Below are 15,596 nucleotides of genomic sequence, written 5' to 3'. Positions count from 1 at the left end.
TACCTTTTGGTGGCCCATTTAAAAAAAGAGTTTAAACACCATATAGCATTAATTCAGTAGGCAATAGTATTTTAAACCTATTTAATAATATTTTATACTTCTTTCAAAAATCTCAAAATATGTAGTCATAGAATATTGTGGAGGGTGTACATAGGGTGTATTATTAAACTGAAGAGGAAAATGCTTTGTAGTGGACAACTATTTATTTAGATTTTTTTCAGTCCTGTTATTAGATCAAAGAGTAAGTTTGTTTTTCTATTGCAAAATGATGGGAGAAAAAGAATGTAAGGATCAAGGGTTCTTGTGAAAAGTTCTGATTGCCTTGATGCTTTAGAGAAAAAAATCCTAAGGAGCTCTTGGTTTAAAATGGTGAATTAATTATAGCACTCATCTCTTCTCCTTGAACAACCTCTGCCAAAATGATAGCTAAAGAAAAACAAAGGTATTTGCCTCCAAGAAAAAAAAAATGAGAAAGAAAAAAACAGTGGACATGGAATTTCAGCAACTTGTAGAAAACAAGCATATAGAGAAGTACAAGCAGATCAGAGGGACACAGCTAGGAGGTATGCCAAAATGTCCTGAGAGGCTGAATATAGAATCAAGAGTGAAGTACAGGCCTGAAAATCAAAGGAGTGGTAGAAAGTGTGAATATAAACAAGATGAAACCTCCCCACCCCCACCTACACACACACACACACACACACACACACACACACACATCTCCAATACACACATGCAACACACACGTTACCCTTCACCCTCTCACCCCCAGGAAAGAGGAGGTAATTTTCCAAAGAAAATGAGCTATACTGGCCCTAGTTTTAAGATTTCAGACATAGCAGCAGCTGAGGCTAAGACACAGGACTAAAATAAGTGAAAGGTTAATACTAATTATAAAACCTTCATCTACTTTTCTGGCTCTACTCTCAAAATGCTGACAGCCAGGAACATGCCTTTCTAGGTAGGAGACTTCAAGATACCTCTCTAAAAAAACTGAATGGTCCCCAAGAAAAGACCCATACAAACTGAAATTTGGGGTTCTCTTAGGAAAATGCTGGCTTACTAGTCAATTCCCCTACAGTGAACTTTATCATCAGTAAGCTCTGATACATGCAGATCTTTCACTCAGCTTTCTAGAGTCCCATTCTTTTTTTTTTTTTTTAAGATTTTATTTACTTATTTGACAGAGATCACAAGTAGGCAGAGAGGCAGTCAGAGAGAGAGAGAGAGGAAGGGAAGTAGGCTCCCTGCTGAGCAGAGAGTCTGATACGAGGCTCGATCCCAGGATCAATTGTGATCTGAGCCGAAGGCAGAGGCTTTACGCTTTAACCCACTGAGCCACCCAGGTGCCTCCAAAAGTCCCATTCTTAAAATGAGTAATTAAGAATTACCAGACACAGAAGAAAGTCTTTAACATAAACGATAAAGACAAAAAAATCTAAACTCAGAAGGAAAGATAGTTACCCAAAGAATAGGAAAAAAATTCAAAATTATCTATAGTGCTAGATTTTCATATATATGAGAAAATGCTGTATCCAAAAAACAAGACCAGAGTATTGTTTAAAAAGGAATAAAATAGTCTCTTATGGTTCGCCTCCCCTTCTGAAAAACAACCTGAGGGTTTTGAAGGGTCAGGGGTGGGAGGTTGGGGGAACAGGTGGTGGGTAATGGGGAGGGCACGTTTTGCATGGAGCACTGGGTGTTGTGCAAAAAGAATGAATACTGTTACGCTGAAAAAATAAATAAAATGGGAAAAAAAAGGAATAAAATAAACTTGGAATATGAAAAATGTATTTATAGTCTTAATTAAAAATTCAACAGAAAGGTGAAAAGATAAATCATCTACAAATTACAGCTAAAGGATTAGAAAAAAAGAAAAGAGATGAACTAAGAATTAGCATCAATATAATGAATATACAATATAATGAATACACAATATAATGAATATACAAAGAAAATACATTGCTCCTGTAATCACGTTCATGAGTTAATGGTAAATATCCCGTGTGGCAGGGGTTAATGATTGTCTTGTGAATTCTGCAATGGAAGAAAATACCACAACGTATAGGGAAGGTTCTTCAAAGAGGCCAAGCTCACTATATGCCAAACTCGGCATGGTCCAGACTTGAATAAGACAATATCCCCTGACTTCAAGGACTCAGACTGACCAGGTCACTCCTTGTACTGAGCATACCAGGGATGATAGCCAATTAATCAAAGAGACTATTACAGGTACTGAGTCAACTTTGGGATCTTGGAGTCACCCAGGATCATTAATGAGATACTCAAAATGCTTCACTGATTTACCATTTACTCCTTGATTCTTCAAACACTTAGTTACTATCATCCCTTGCTCTCCCCTGTACTCTTAGACACTTAGTCTTTAATACACAAAATAACAAATAAATATAGTTAATTGTCCTTATAACTGTTTTTGGTCCTTTTATACTCTCACCACCGTGTTTTATTGCCAGCTCACACCCTCCTGCCTCTGTCAGGAAAATGTCACATTATAAGTCTGTCTCATACAGCACTGCCTATACAGTGCTGGTCGATTTTAGTATATTCATCTCAAAAATATTTGATATTAATTTGAATATATGTGGTGGCTTATATACTATTGGCCAAATAGTCTTCTTGTGCACACAACTGCATTAATTTCCTTTTCCTCTTTGAAATTAGCCATGCCCAATGAATTTGAGCAACAGTGAGTAAAAATTACTATGGCTTTTTCCCCTCTGCCATGGTGACTGGAAATGGTTCAACAGCTTTTATCTTAGAGTGAAGTAAGGATGATATAGATCAAAATTCCAAGTAAACCCATAGATTAGTAGAATGGGAAAGATATAATCTTTAGTTTATAAAACCTCTGAGATTGGGGTCTTATGTATATAACAGCAAAATCCAACCTATCATGATTGATACAAATATAATATAAATATATAACATATTCAGTTTTTTCTCATAGCAAATAAGCCAATATATATGATGGGTATTACCCTAAGCTATCAGTCAGTGAGCATTCATATGCCATTCTGTGTTTTTCCTTAATGGTACGTGTGTTTGTTTAGTTCTGCCATTAATTTAGTTCAGGAGACTAATTTTGACCAATACTGATGACCAAATGTTGCAAATGGCTTCACCTAAACTGTCTGTCAGGCTAGATGTTAAACAGTAAACCTTCAAAGAAACTGAGGAAATAGAGGCTGATGGTCAAGAGGTTAATTAGAAAGTGGTGGAAGACATCTGACACTATGAAGTGCAACCATCATTGCAGCTGGCAAATGTTACTAAAAGCATGAAAAGTAGCTGGAAGATACCATGACCAAACACGTAACATAATTCAGGTGTCTTGAAGATTGAGTGTATTAGTTATCTCTTGCTGTGTAACAAATCTCCCCACACTTAGCAGATTTTAGAAGTGATTTAAATGGTGGTTATGGCTCAGGGTTTTTCAAGTCTCAAGAGTTCCTTGGCATGAGGGTCTCATCATCTCGCTTCTTGAATGACCTCATAACATAACAGCTAACTTCTTCCAGAGCAAGTGATACAAGAGAATAGAAGCTGAATGTTGTTTATGACTTACACTTATAAGTTATACTCTATCATTTCCACAATATCCAGTTTGCTACACAAGTCAACCCCATTCATTATGGGCGGGATTAACAGAAGGGTGAAAATCCTGGAAGACAAGTATCATTGAAGGCCATCTTGGGGGCTGGATACTATAGTGGAAGAAGCCTTGTTCAAGAGTAACACAGGGATTACATCTTTGCAAAGGGATTCTGCTACAATGGCCTTACTGTTTGTTGGTTCAGTGTTCCTGTTACAGAAACACACTCTATCTCATGTCATCTGCATCTACCCAATGGGATATAATGAATAAACGTATTTCAATAACATAAAAAATGATTGATTGAGACTCCTCATGAGCTACTGGCTTAAAATGATATTCTACTCTAATATTCCAGAGTGTTTTATTATTATTTTGATAAAATTGTAAATAATTAAAAAGACTGACTTTTGGTATCTCAATTAAGTCTTTCTTTGTTAAGTATACTATTTTTCTATTATATACATATAAAGATATGTTAACCAAGAAAAGTTAAATTTAAATTTGTTAAGTATACTATTTTTCTATCATGTACATATAAAGATATGTTAACCAAGAAAAGTTAAATTTTAATTTTTCTAAAAGTAAAAATCTGAAAAAACAAAGAACAATAATTTACATCATATAGCACTTTTTGTCAGTTACAACTGTACTTTTGGAATAATTATTTTTTTTATTCTGCAATAATTGATAATCATCATCTTGATCTCCCTCCTTTTCTCATATCTTTAAAATTGGAACTATTTCCTGAATTTCATTATAATGCCAAATTCATTATATACTTAAAAAATTCTTTTGAAATTATTATTCCATAAAAAGACAAATATAATGAAAGATTTATAAATGTTTAGTGAAGACATTAGTTCTATCCTTGTTTGAAATTAAATCAACATTTAAAAACTCAAGTTGATTTCCTTTTTATATAAAAAGCAGCAAAACACATCTAGAATGATGGTGACAAGACCATAACCATCCAAATGGCACCTGCATTGCTTTCTCCTCTTCAAACAAAAATGTATTCTATTGGCTTTCCTCATTTACTTATGGGTCTCATTTCAAAAGTTCTTTTATAGTTTGGTTTGTTTGTAATCTGGGATGTATTTCCCACAGAAATAATATTAAATATAGTAACGAGGCAACCAAATTAATCCTCAGAACCCCTCTTAACCAGAGAATTCCTCAATTTGGCATTTTCCAACTACAGAATCAAGGCTTATTGTGTGGAAAAGCCCAAAGATGGGGGCTTATTGGAAGGACGTGCTACAGCTTCCTGTGGTTTAGAAGTTAGAGAAAAAAATGTAGTGTTCTTATGCTTCTTTCTTTTGTCTTCTTCCTGGTAACATACATATATCTACTTTTTCTTCTATTATTTTTCTCTCTACTTCTACCTAGAGTTTATTAGCTTCCTTGGTTCACAGTAGACATAGAATTTACTTCTTAAATAACAACAACAACAATAACCTCACCTCTTGAGCACTACTGCAAATTAGATGCTGGTTCAAGCACTCTGTATGTATTATCTTACAACAACTCAGGTGGAAGGCATTATTATTATTTTCATTTTACAGCCGACATAACTGAGGAATATAGATGGTGAGTAACCTGCTTAGAATCACACAGCAGGTGAAAGGATAAGAATTTAAACTTAAGCAATATGATTATGGGTTTCATCTCTTATTAACCATGAGGAGATAGATAGACAGACAGACAGGTAGACACACAATTTTATCTCTACGAAAATTGAAAACAGATGGAAATAAAACAACACTTACCTTATTATTTTTTTAAATTTAGCAGCAGTGGGTAAAGTGAAGTTTCAGAAATCAGCAATAACTTGTACATGTCATCTCCATGTCAAGAAAAAAGACCTGTTTTTTTTGGGAAGTGAGGCAGCAGCACTGAGTAGACAAAGAAAAAAAAAATAATATACTCTGACAGTGGATTCTGGCTTGGATATGGAAAGCACAGCAATTTGTTGGAGAGATCCAAAGGGAGTGACCCTTCCATCTCCATTCATCATGGGACCATCTGAACCCCACAAATTTTACTATAAAATAGGCCTCAATGGTCATTGGAAAGCATGATAAGGAGGCTTTGGGATTCTGAGTTTGCCAAGCTGGGAGGGATCCCTGTGTCAGGATACACTTAGGTTGGCAGTATGAGGAGCAAAGAAGAGGCTAGGAAGAGAGAAAAATACCAGGTAGCACATATTTGCTTCTGCTCTTTCAAAAAATAAACAAAATTCATAAAATGAAATGTAAAATTTAATATACAATTAACTCTGAAAAGTCCTAAGTTTATTTAATGCTAATTATTACTTTATTTTTTAAATCCAAACTGGTATCTGGCAATAGGATCAAAACATCACAGACAACTCTTGAGCAAGTCATGAGTGGCTGTGAGACCAAGCTGTTCTCAGTCCCAGAAATTAGAAATCCTTTTCCATTGTGCATTCTTATATCCTTGCCAGGAAAAACAGATACATTTCCCAACTAAGAACGGAACAAGGTCACCTTGGCGCAGGTCATCAGGAACTATAACAGTAACAGACATTTGCCTACAGGAAGATGACAATATTGTTATTAAAGATTTCTAAGATTTCTTTCTTTTTAGAACTTATTTATTTTTAGAGAGCAAGTATGTGAGCAGGGTAAGGGGCAGAGGGAGGACACTCTCAAGCAAACTCCCTGTTGATCATGACCCTAAGATCACGACCTGAGCCAAAATCAAGACTTGGACAGTTGCTTAACTGGCTGAAGCCCCCAGAGGCTCCTCTATCATTTCTTTAAAAAGAAAAGTCAATAACATGTGAAGATGTAATTCATGTACAAATATGAGATGTCAACTTGGTTTACTAGTGCCAGCTAAGTAATTTTGTTTAAAAAAAAACAACAACAACAAATGAGTCAATAATCAGTGCAACGGTCAAGTAGGCAATTAACTTTCTTTAGCTAAAAGAAAAGCAGAAGTTGCAACTGGAAATAAAAATCCAGATGGTAGCTTGCTGGGGCACAAAGAGGGACTCTGCAAGTCTTCACCAAAAGAGATGCTGAGGTGGCTGGCCATTGCAAGGGAAGCTAAACATCCATGATGAATGCGAAAATTTTCGTATATACAAACACTGTAATGAGAGCCTGGAATCTGCAAATTCACTGTTGATTCTGAAATGAACAGGGTTGGGACCTTGAGAAAATCAGTTTTCTTCTTTGCAGTCTTGGTTTCCTCTATAAAATCAGGGAGTTGGAAAAAAAAAAAATCAACACTCTCCAAAGAGCATACTTTGATATAGCAGCTCTTTGGGATATAAATACGCACAATTAAAAAAAAAAAAAAAAGCCAGAGTTACAGTCACATTATGTATTAGTTAGGGCTTTTTAATTGCAAATGGCAAAATATGTGACTCAAGCTGCATTGACCAAAAAAATGGGATTTTCCTCTCAATGGCTAAAAAGTCCAGGAACAGGGCTGGTCTTTGGTAATGGCTGATTCTTTGGCTTAAATGATATCATTAGAAGCTGTGTCACAGGCTGAATGGTCCTCCAAAGATCTCCATGCCCTAATCACTGGAAACTGTGACTATTTTACCTTACATGGAAAAGAAATTTTGCAGATGTGATTAAGGTTTGAGATGGGGAGATTATCCTGGACCCAATCTTATCACACAGGTCCCTAAATGTGGCAGGAGAGAAAGGTGACATGAGAAGCATCAACATGCTGTTGTTAGCTTTGACAATGGAGAAAGGCGACCACAGCCAAGGCCTATGGTGGCCTCTGGAACTTGAAAACAGCCCCTTGACTCAACAGCCAGAAGAATATGAAGGCTAAACAGGGGAAGAGAAAGAGTACTAGAAATTCTAGCATCTCAGTTCAGTGCTCTTATTGGGCAACTCGAAACTGACAGAGCATTTTCACTGGTAGGGGAAGAAATGAATTAGGGAGATGATGTTAGAAGAACAAATGGGAAGAGAAGAAAAGAAGCAAGTGTGATTGAATATAGGTTGTAGTTTTTATCACTAATAAAACCTAACTGTTTATTCTGGTTAAGTCTTATGTTTGCAGCATTCCACATAGCTTTCAAAGTTGTTTCACATTGCATTGGATTCTTTTAAAGAATTTTTTTTTTTTAAGATTTTATTTATTTATTTGACAGAGAGAGATGACAAGTAGATAGAGAGGCAGGCAGAGAGAGAGAGGGAAGCAGGCTCCCTGCTGAGCAGAGAGCCTGATGCGGGACTCGATCCCAGGACCCCGAGATCATGACCTGAGCCGAAGGCAGCGGCTTAACCCACTGAGCCACCCAGGTGCCCTGCATTGGATTCTTAAAACACCTTGGAAGATAGGTAATGCAATATTTCTTTTCATCTCCCACACATGAGGAACCTAATATGCAAAGAAAGTTCAATTTCAAGGGTTAGAGCCAGAGAATGAGTGCTGTAATGGACCAAGGATGGATCTTGCCTGAAAATTCAGTTTCCCGTCCTAGAGGAATGAGTTGCATGAAACCACTGAGCTTCTGTTTTCACAACTATCAAATGGAATACATGATACCTGTCTTATAGAGACATGAGGATCAACTGAGATGAGATATACAAACACTTAGGATACAGCAGAGCATAGACAACCAGCATCCATAAACTCTCTTTACCTTCTTCTCCACCTAGAACTCATATTCAGGTTATCTGACTCCAGGTTGATAGTTATAAACCATATGGCTGCTATGGTCATTTACACATTTATACATTTTTCATATCTATGTAGGCTTTGGTTTAATGAGAATCCAAGAGTTACTTCGTAGAAATTAAGTTCCTTACTTTTTTTTCATAAAAAATCCCTCCAATTTTGTCATTATGGTTTTGGAATACTTCTGGTTACTTGCCAATATTGCTTCCTGAAGATGTACTAAGAGGGCTTATAGTTTCGTAGTTTTCAGGGAACAGACAATAAACAATGCATTACTTTTGTGTTAAACAACAGTACTATCAGAATAAGAATTGTTTCAGAGGGGCGCCTGGGTGGCTCAGTGGTTAAGCCGCTGCCTTCGGCTCAGGTCATGATCCCAGGATCCTGGGATCGAGTGCCGCATTGGGCTCACTGCTTTGGCAGGAAGCCTGCTTCCTCCTCTCTCTCTCTGCCTGCCTCTCTGCCAACTTGTACTCTCTGTTTGTCAAATGAATAAATAAAATCTTAAAAAAAAATTGTTTCAGATTTTATAGCTAATATTTTACTGTGTATCACATGCAAATCTATTTATATGTTTAGAGCAGAAAGATTGGGAATAGGCATATAATCAAAGAAATTATTATAATTTATAATAATTATAATATTATAATCATAATTATAATATTATTATAATACATAATTTAAATTTTTTTGCAAAATCAACAAGTTTAATAATTATCTTGGCATATGTATAAGTTTATATGTGTATATATAAGCTGATCTGGTATTTTAGTGTCTTAAACAGTGGTTGTTTATGGAGATGTATTCTGGTAGCAAATTCTATTCTCAAAATAGAATTTTTAAATTGATGCTAACACTATATCTTCATATTGAGAATAAATGCAACAGGAATATTTTCTCATATTCTTAATATAAGTGCTGCTGACATCATTATCCACTGGTCATGTTAATCTCAACATGCACCATGTATTTGTATGATTTGTATAATGTGCACAAAGTGTTCAAAGATGTGACGATGTACAGCTTTGTTTGGGTATTTATTGTCAGATTATCGTAATGTGCATCTGCTTTAGAGAATGTGACCTGAAAACAATACGAACCTTTTTCACAATATTGTATGACACACTGTGCCGGATGTGGCTATAGAGAATTCTTTCTGCATTTCTGGGTCTATGTAAAAACCCACTTGCAGCTAACCAATAGAGCAAAAAAATTTGTAAACAGCTGGCTTGTATAGATTTTTCTAAAGGCTTATGTTCTGATCCATAATATGTGTGGAATTTGTACTAGGTCTGGGGAAGGAAAAATGGAAGTTACCACAGCTATGAGTTGAGAAATTAATTCCAGGGAAAAGAAATAATATTTCCTTTCTTAAAAGACAACAACAAAATGTGTTCTTGGTATGGATGCATTTCTTGATTTTGTGTTGTTGGCTATGAAATATACTTGCCCGGAAGAGCAATAGCATCTCATATGAAATTATTAACCTATTTCATAAGTCTAATATGGGAATATCCCCACTCATAATGTTTAGTTTATAAACGGACCTCAGTGGAACTCATCAAGATAGTAAAGAAACTTGGTTTTACAGACTTGCAGAAATTCTTTGTGTGTGTGCATATATTTAGTTCATATAGTTTAATGTCCATGAAAACTGGATAGTAAAGTCAGAAGCCTTATTTTTTTCGGAGGGTAAGAAAAGCTCAGGACATAGTTTTACATAAAATAAAACTCATAAGAAAGAATCTTGTTAACAAATTCAGTCCTTTCATGGTTAAAATGAGCTCATCAGTGTCACAAAATATATTTACTTGGGTTTTATCCTTATTCCTTAAATCCACATCAGAATGCAGCTCTATCACATCATTATGTTAAGCCACCATTTATAGGTGTAGGCGAGCAGTCTCTATTCCTTTTCCTGGTCAAAATTTCCCAAAGGCTTTTTAATAAACAGTGCAATATTATATTTAAAAATATATGATTTGGGGGCACCTGGGTGGCTCAGTGGGTTAAGCCTCTGCCTTCGGCTCAGGTCATGATCTCACGGTCCCGGGACCCAGCCCCACATCAGGCTCTCTGCTCAGCTATTTCCCCTCTCTCTCTGCCTGCTTGTGATCTCTCTCTCTCTCTGTGTCAAATAAATGAAAAAAAAATCTTAAAAAAATAAATGAAAATATATGCCTTTATACAAGAAATGCCTTCAAGATATGGTTCCTATTAGTTCCTTCTGTTGTTAGGAGATGAGATGGATTTATAACTTTTGCCAATTTAACTTTAATTGAAAGCACAACCACAATGTTTTTGTATTTAATAAACTGCTAATGAAGATTCTGTACAAACTTTACAGCTATCCTAAACAATAAAAGCCTTTGCAAAATGCACTTATTTTCTAATATTATGATTATATGGTATAAACCGCAACTCAGAGTCGAAAAATATATATGCCCAGTTTTTTTTAGTAAACCAGACCTAGTTTAATGATTAATTCTATATTATATCAAGCAGTGCTAAACTGTCAAAAGATAACTTTTCATAACTTCTATAACTCTTTATTCTAATGACTGTTTTTATTCATAAAAATAGGATAGATGCTGCTTCCTTACTCTTCCTTTGCATGGTAACCCTATTTGAAAAAAGTTGGAATACCAAAGAATAAAAATTAATGTGCTAACATTATCAATAATAGCAAAAAATAAGTCTAGATCTCTAATTATTGGAGACTGGTTAACTAAGTTATAGTATATTCATATAATGGAATAGCATGCAGCCACTTAAGGGATGGTGTCAAAAAGTACTGAAATGAGAAACTGGCTACTACATAACTGATGAGAAAGGTAAAAGCAGAATATATGGCATAACTTAACGGTCATAATATACCCAGATCTTAACAGGGATTATATTTGGAGAGTCAGACTGGTGATGATTTTTGTTTGTATTTATTTATTTATTCATTTTAAAGATTTTATTTTATTTTATTTGACAGAGAGAGAGAGATCACAAGTAGGCAGAGAGGCAGGCAGAGAGAGAGGGGGAAGCAGGCTCCCCACCAAGCAGAAAGCCTAATGTGGGGCTCAATCCCAGGACCCTGAGATCATGACCTGAGCCAAAGGCAGAGGCTTAACCCACTGAGCTATCCAGGCATCCCTGATTTTTTTTGTTTTTAAAATTTTCATTTTTTCTTTGTGCCTTTCTACATTTATTAAGTTACCTGAATTGGGTAGTTCTTATGTTTAGAATTAAAAGAAGGACATTAAGATATTCTCACTAAAGAGAAAAATATAAAATGATTGTAGAGGCCATAGCCAGTCTGCTCTGTTGACCAGCATGATGTTGCATTCAAGCTCATTTGCCCTCTTCTGCCACCAGGCCCCTCTGGTGACAAGTAAGAGCAAAAAGACTGGCCAGGAGCCCATATCTAAAACACTCCCAGGTTTGATTATGACTGCTCAAACTAGTGGAAGAAGTTATATGATTCTCATTACTTACTTTTTCTCAAATGTTGGGCTTAAATATCTCCTTTTACTAGTAAACATATTCTGAGCATAACTGCTCTGTGACTATCAGGTGTATAATAGCGCTTTTACAGAACATATATAAAAACCACTCTTTTCATTTTAAAGCTATGCTTTGTAAAGTATTTTGCAGAGGCAAAAAGCATTTTTAACTTATTTTGCAAACTAAGAGGAAAAGATCGTTTCTGTTAACCTTTATCTTTACTCGATATTAAATCATCTGGCACATTTGTCATTTCCCCCACGTTTGGCATTTTCTGCACGTTGTTCATGCTGATTCTATCTGGTCATCTGCCAAAGAGAAATCAGGTGTCAACAGTCGCTTCTGTGTTCCAGAGTTCCTAAAAGAAATAAAGACATACAATTTCGGTAAAAAAAAAAAAATATGAAAAAGTGACAAATTCTTACAGCAAATTTTAAAAGGATGCTGAAGTTACAGTACAATTTTGTTAATTATACAAGTTCTCCAGCATTATATGGGCCAGAGAATAAAGGTAGGTCCGGAATTGAAATCTACTCCCTTCAAATATTAGGATTTTTTTTTCTCATTCAACTTTTGTTGTTTTTTTTTTTAAGATTTTATTTATTTATTTGACAGAGAGAGATCACAAGTAGGCAGAGAGAGTGAGAGGGAAGCAGGCTCCCTGCTGAGCAGAGAGCCCGATGTGGGACTCGATCCCAGGACCCTGAGATCATGACCTGAGCTGAAGGCAGCGGCTTAAACCACTGAGCCACCCAGGCGCCCCTCAACTTTTGTTTTAATGGGTCTCAAAATTCTGTGAAAGATTTTTGGTCAAGGTGTTTCCATTAAAAAGTACTGATTTGGGGCGCCTGGGTGGCTCAGTGGATTGGGCCGCTGCCTTCGGCTCGGGTCATGATCTCAGTGGTCCTGGGATCGAGCCCCGCGTCGGGCTCTCTGCTCTGCAGGGAGCCTGCTTCCTCCTCTCTCTCTGCCTGCCTCTCTGCCTAGTTGTGATTTCTCTCTGTCAAATAAATAAAAAATTAAAAAAAAAAAAGTACTGATTTTAGGGATGTCTGGGTGGCTCAGTGGGTTAAAGCCTCTGCCTTCAGCTCAGGTCATGATCCCAGAGTCCTGGGATCGAGCCCCACATCAGGCTCTCCCTCTCTCTCTCTCTCTCTGCCTGCCTCTCTGCCTACTTGTGATCTCTGTCAAATAAATAAATAAAATCTTAAAAAAAAAAGTACTGATTTTAAAATCTAATAAATTAAGCTGCCATATACACCCAGACACAAAAACAAATGGTCCACAATTCTCCTTTCCTTCTGAAGGTTTTATGACGCATTGTTACCATTAACCAGTCTTACTATTAAACTTATATGGCCAACTGACACAAATAGTTCTGAGACTGTCCTTCCACCACTGAGTAAGACTGGGGTGGCAGGTATTGGGGGATAATATTCATTGAGCCTTCTGAGCTTTCTGGGCAGACTTGGTGACCTTGCCAGCTCCAGCTGCCTTCTTGTCCACTGCTTTGATGACACCCAGAGCAACTATCTGTCTCATGTCATGAACAGCAAAACGGCCCAGAGGAGGATAGTCAGAGAAGCTCTCAACACACATAGGCTTGCCAGGAACCATATCAACAATGGCAGCGTCACCAGGTTTCAAGAACTTGGGACCATCTTCCAGCTTTTTTTCCAGAACAACAATCTATCTTCTCCTTTAGCTCAGCGAACTTGCAAGCAATGTGAGCTATGTAACAACCCAGCACAGGTGCATATCCAGCACTGATTTGGCCTGGATGATTCAGGATAATCACCTGAGTTGTGAAGCCAACTGCTTCCACTGGTGGGTCATTTTTGCTGTCACCAGCCACACTGCCATGATGAACATCTTTGACAGGTACGTTCTTGACATTGAAGCCCACACTGTTCCCAGGAAGAGCTTCATGGTGCATTTCAACAGACTTGACTTCAGTTGTAACATTGACTGGAGCAAAGGTGACCACCGTGCCAGATTTAAGAACACGAGTCTCCACTCATTCTATAGGGACAGAACCAATACCACCAATTTTGTAGACATGCCTCTGGAGAGGCAGACGCAAGGGCTCGTCAGTTGGGTGAGTTGGTGCAGAATGCAATCCAGAGCTTCAAGCACTGTGGTTCCACGGGCATTCCCGTCTTTACAGGTGACTTTCCATCCCTGAACCAAGGCATGTTAGCACTTGGCTCCAGCATGTTGTCACCATTCCAACCAGAAACTGGGACAAATGCTACTTTGTCAGTGTTGTAGCCAATTTTCTTAATGCAGGTGCTGACTTCCTTAATGATTTCCTCGTATCTCTTCTGGCTGTAGGGTGGCTCAGTGGAATCCATTTTGCTGACACCAACAATTACTGTTTTACATCCTGTGTGTAGGCCAGAAGGGCATGCTCACTGGTCTGCCCATTCTTGGAGACACCTGCTTCAAATATACCAACACCAGCAGCATCAATGAGGACAGCACAGTCAGCCTAAGATGTGCCTGTCAGCATGTTTTTGATAAAGTCTCCGTGTCCTGGGGCATCAATGACAGTCACATAATAGTTGCTGGTCTTGAATTTCCACAGGGAGATATCAATGGTGATACCATATTCATGTTCAGCTTTCAGTTTATCCAAGACCCAGGCATACACGAAGGAGCCCTTTCCCTTCTCAGCAGCCTCCTTCTCATATTTTTCGATAGTTCTTTTGTCGATCCCACCACATTTGTGGATCAGATAACCAGTGGCGGTATACTTGCCCAAATCGACATGTCCAATGACGATGATGTTGATGTGAGTCTTTTCCTTTCCCATTTTGGTTTAGGCTGAGTGGTGGTTTTCAAAACACTTGTGTTCTGGCAGCAAACTCTATTGTGGAAAAGAAATATTAGGATTTTATTAAATTATTGTAAGTAGAACGTTGGGAAAAATGACCCAAACTTCTTGCTTTCTTTCCTAACAAGTGCTTTTAGGAGACCATGAAATGGCAATCCCAAATAATAAAGATAATCACCTGACAGAGAAATGATCTATTTAAATAGTTCTAATTAAATTGGTTTGAGTTACCCAACAATGGATATGGTGACATACTCTTCTTAGGAGACTATTATCCTAGGAGTCAAGAACCATACCAGTTCCACTGTAAAACAATAGTGTGCCCTTGAACAAAACCAACATCTCCTTTGGGTTAAAGTTCCTTAGTCATACTTTAAACAGTAATTTTGATCACATGTTTGAGTACATGTTTAATGGTAAGACTGATTATTTCTGCCTATGATGATGAAGGATTTGATTAGATAATCTGTCAGGTGCACTGTAGCCTGAAATCCATTTGATTTTATTTATGTATGTATATGTTATATAGATAACATTTATAAATTTTAAAACATAAAGTTATGCTAGAAATAAGAGCTTACATATTGAATTGCCCTACTTTTCTATTTGCAGCCAATTACCACCCCAATCTAATGTTTCACTGTATATAAATTCATTTATTCTTTCACTCATTTTAAATAGGTGATGATATAGCTATAAAATCAATGTTTGGTTATTTTGAATAACCCAAAATAGCAAATAATTTAAAAATCACTTCCACTTGACTTTGGAATCTATTACATGCATTGTTTTTCCAGAAAATTTACCTCATAATTATGTTGTGTGAAGGCGAAATGAGTTTCTATTCCAAATTCACACATTGAATTCTGACTGCCGGGTGATGAAGAGAACCATCCCAGGGTTAACACTTGCCATGTTGCCATGGATAATTAGGATTGCCGGAGTGTGTCTTTAATTCTAAATTTGGTATCA

General features: G+C 36.9%; 1 pseudogene; it reads right to left on the bottom strand.

Annotated features, from left to right (window-relative positions):
• Positions 1-13,205: 13,205 nt before the first annotated feature.
• LOC123938558 lies at positions 13,206-14,603 on the bottom strand (annotated as a pseudogene).
• Between the last annotated feature and the right edge of the window lie 993 nt (positions 14,604-15,596).

The sequence above is a fragment of the Meles meles genome, chromosome 3 (genome assembly GCF_922984935.1).
Source record: "Meles meles chromosome 3, mMelMel3.1 paternal haplotype, whole genome shotgun sequence".
Classification (NCBI taxonomy): Eukaryota; Metazoa; Chordata; class Mammalia; order Carnivora; family Mustelidae; genus Meles; species Meles meles.
Note: the sequence above shows the minus strand (reverse complement) of the source record. Positions and strands in the feature narration are given on the sequence as shown.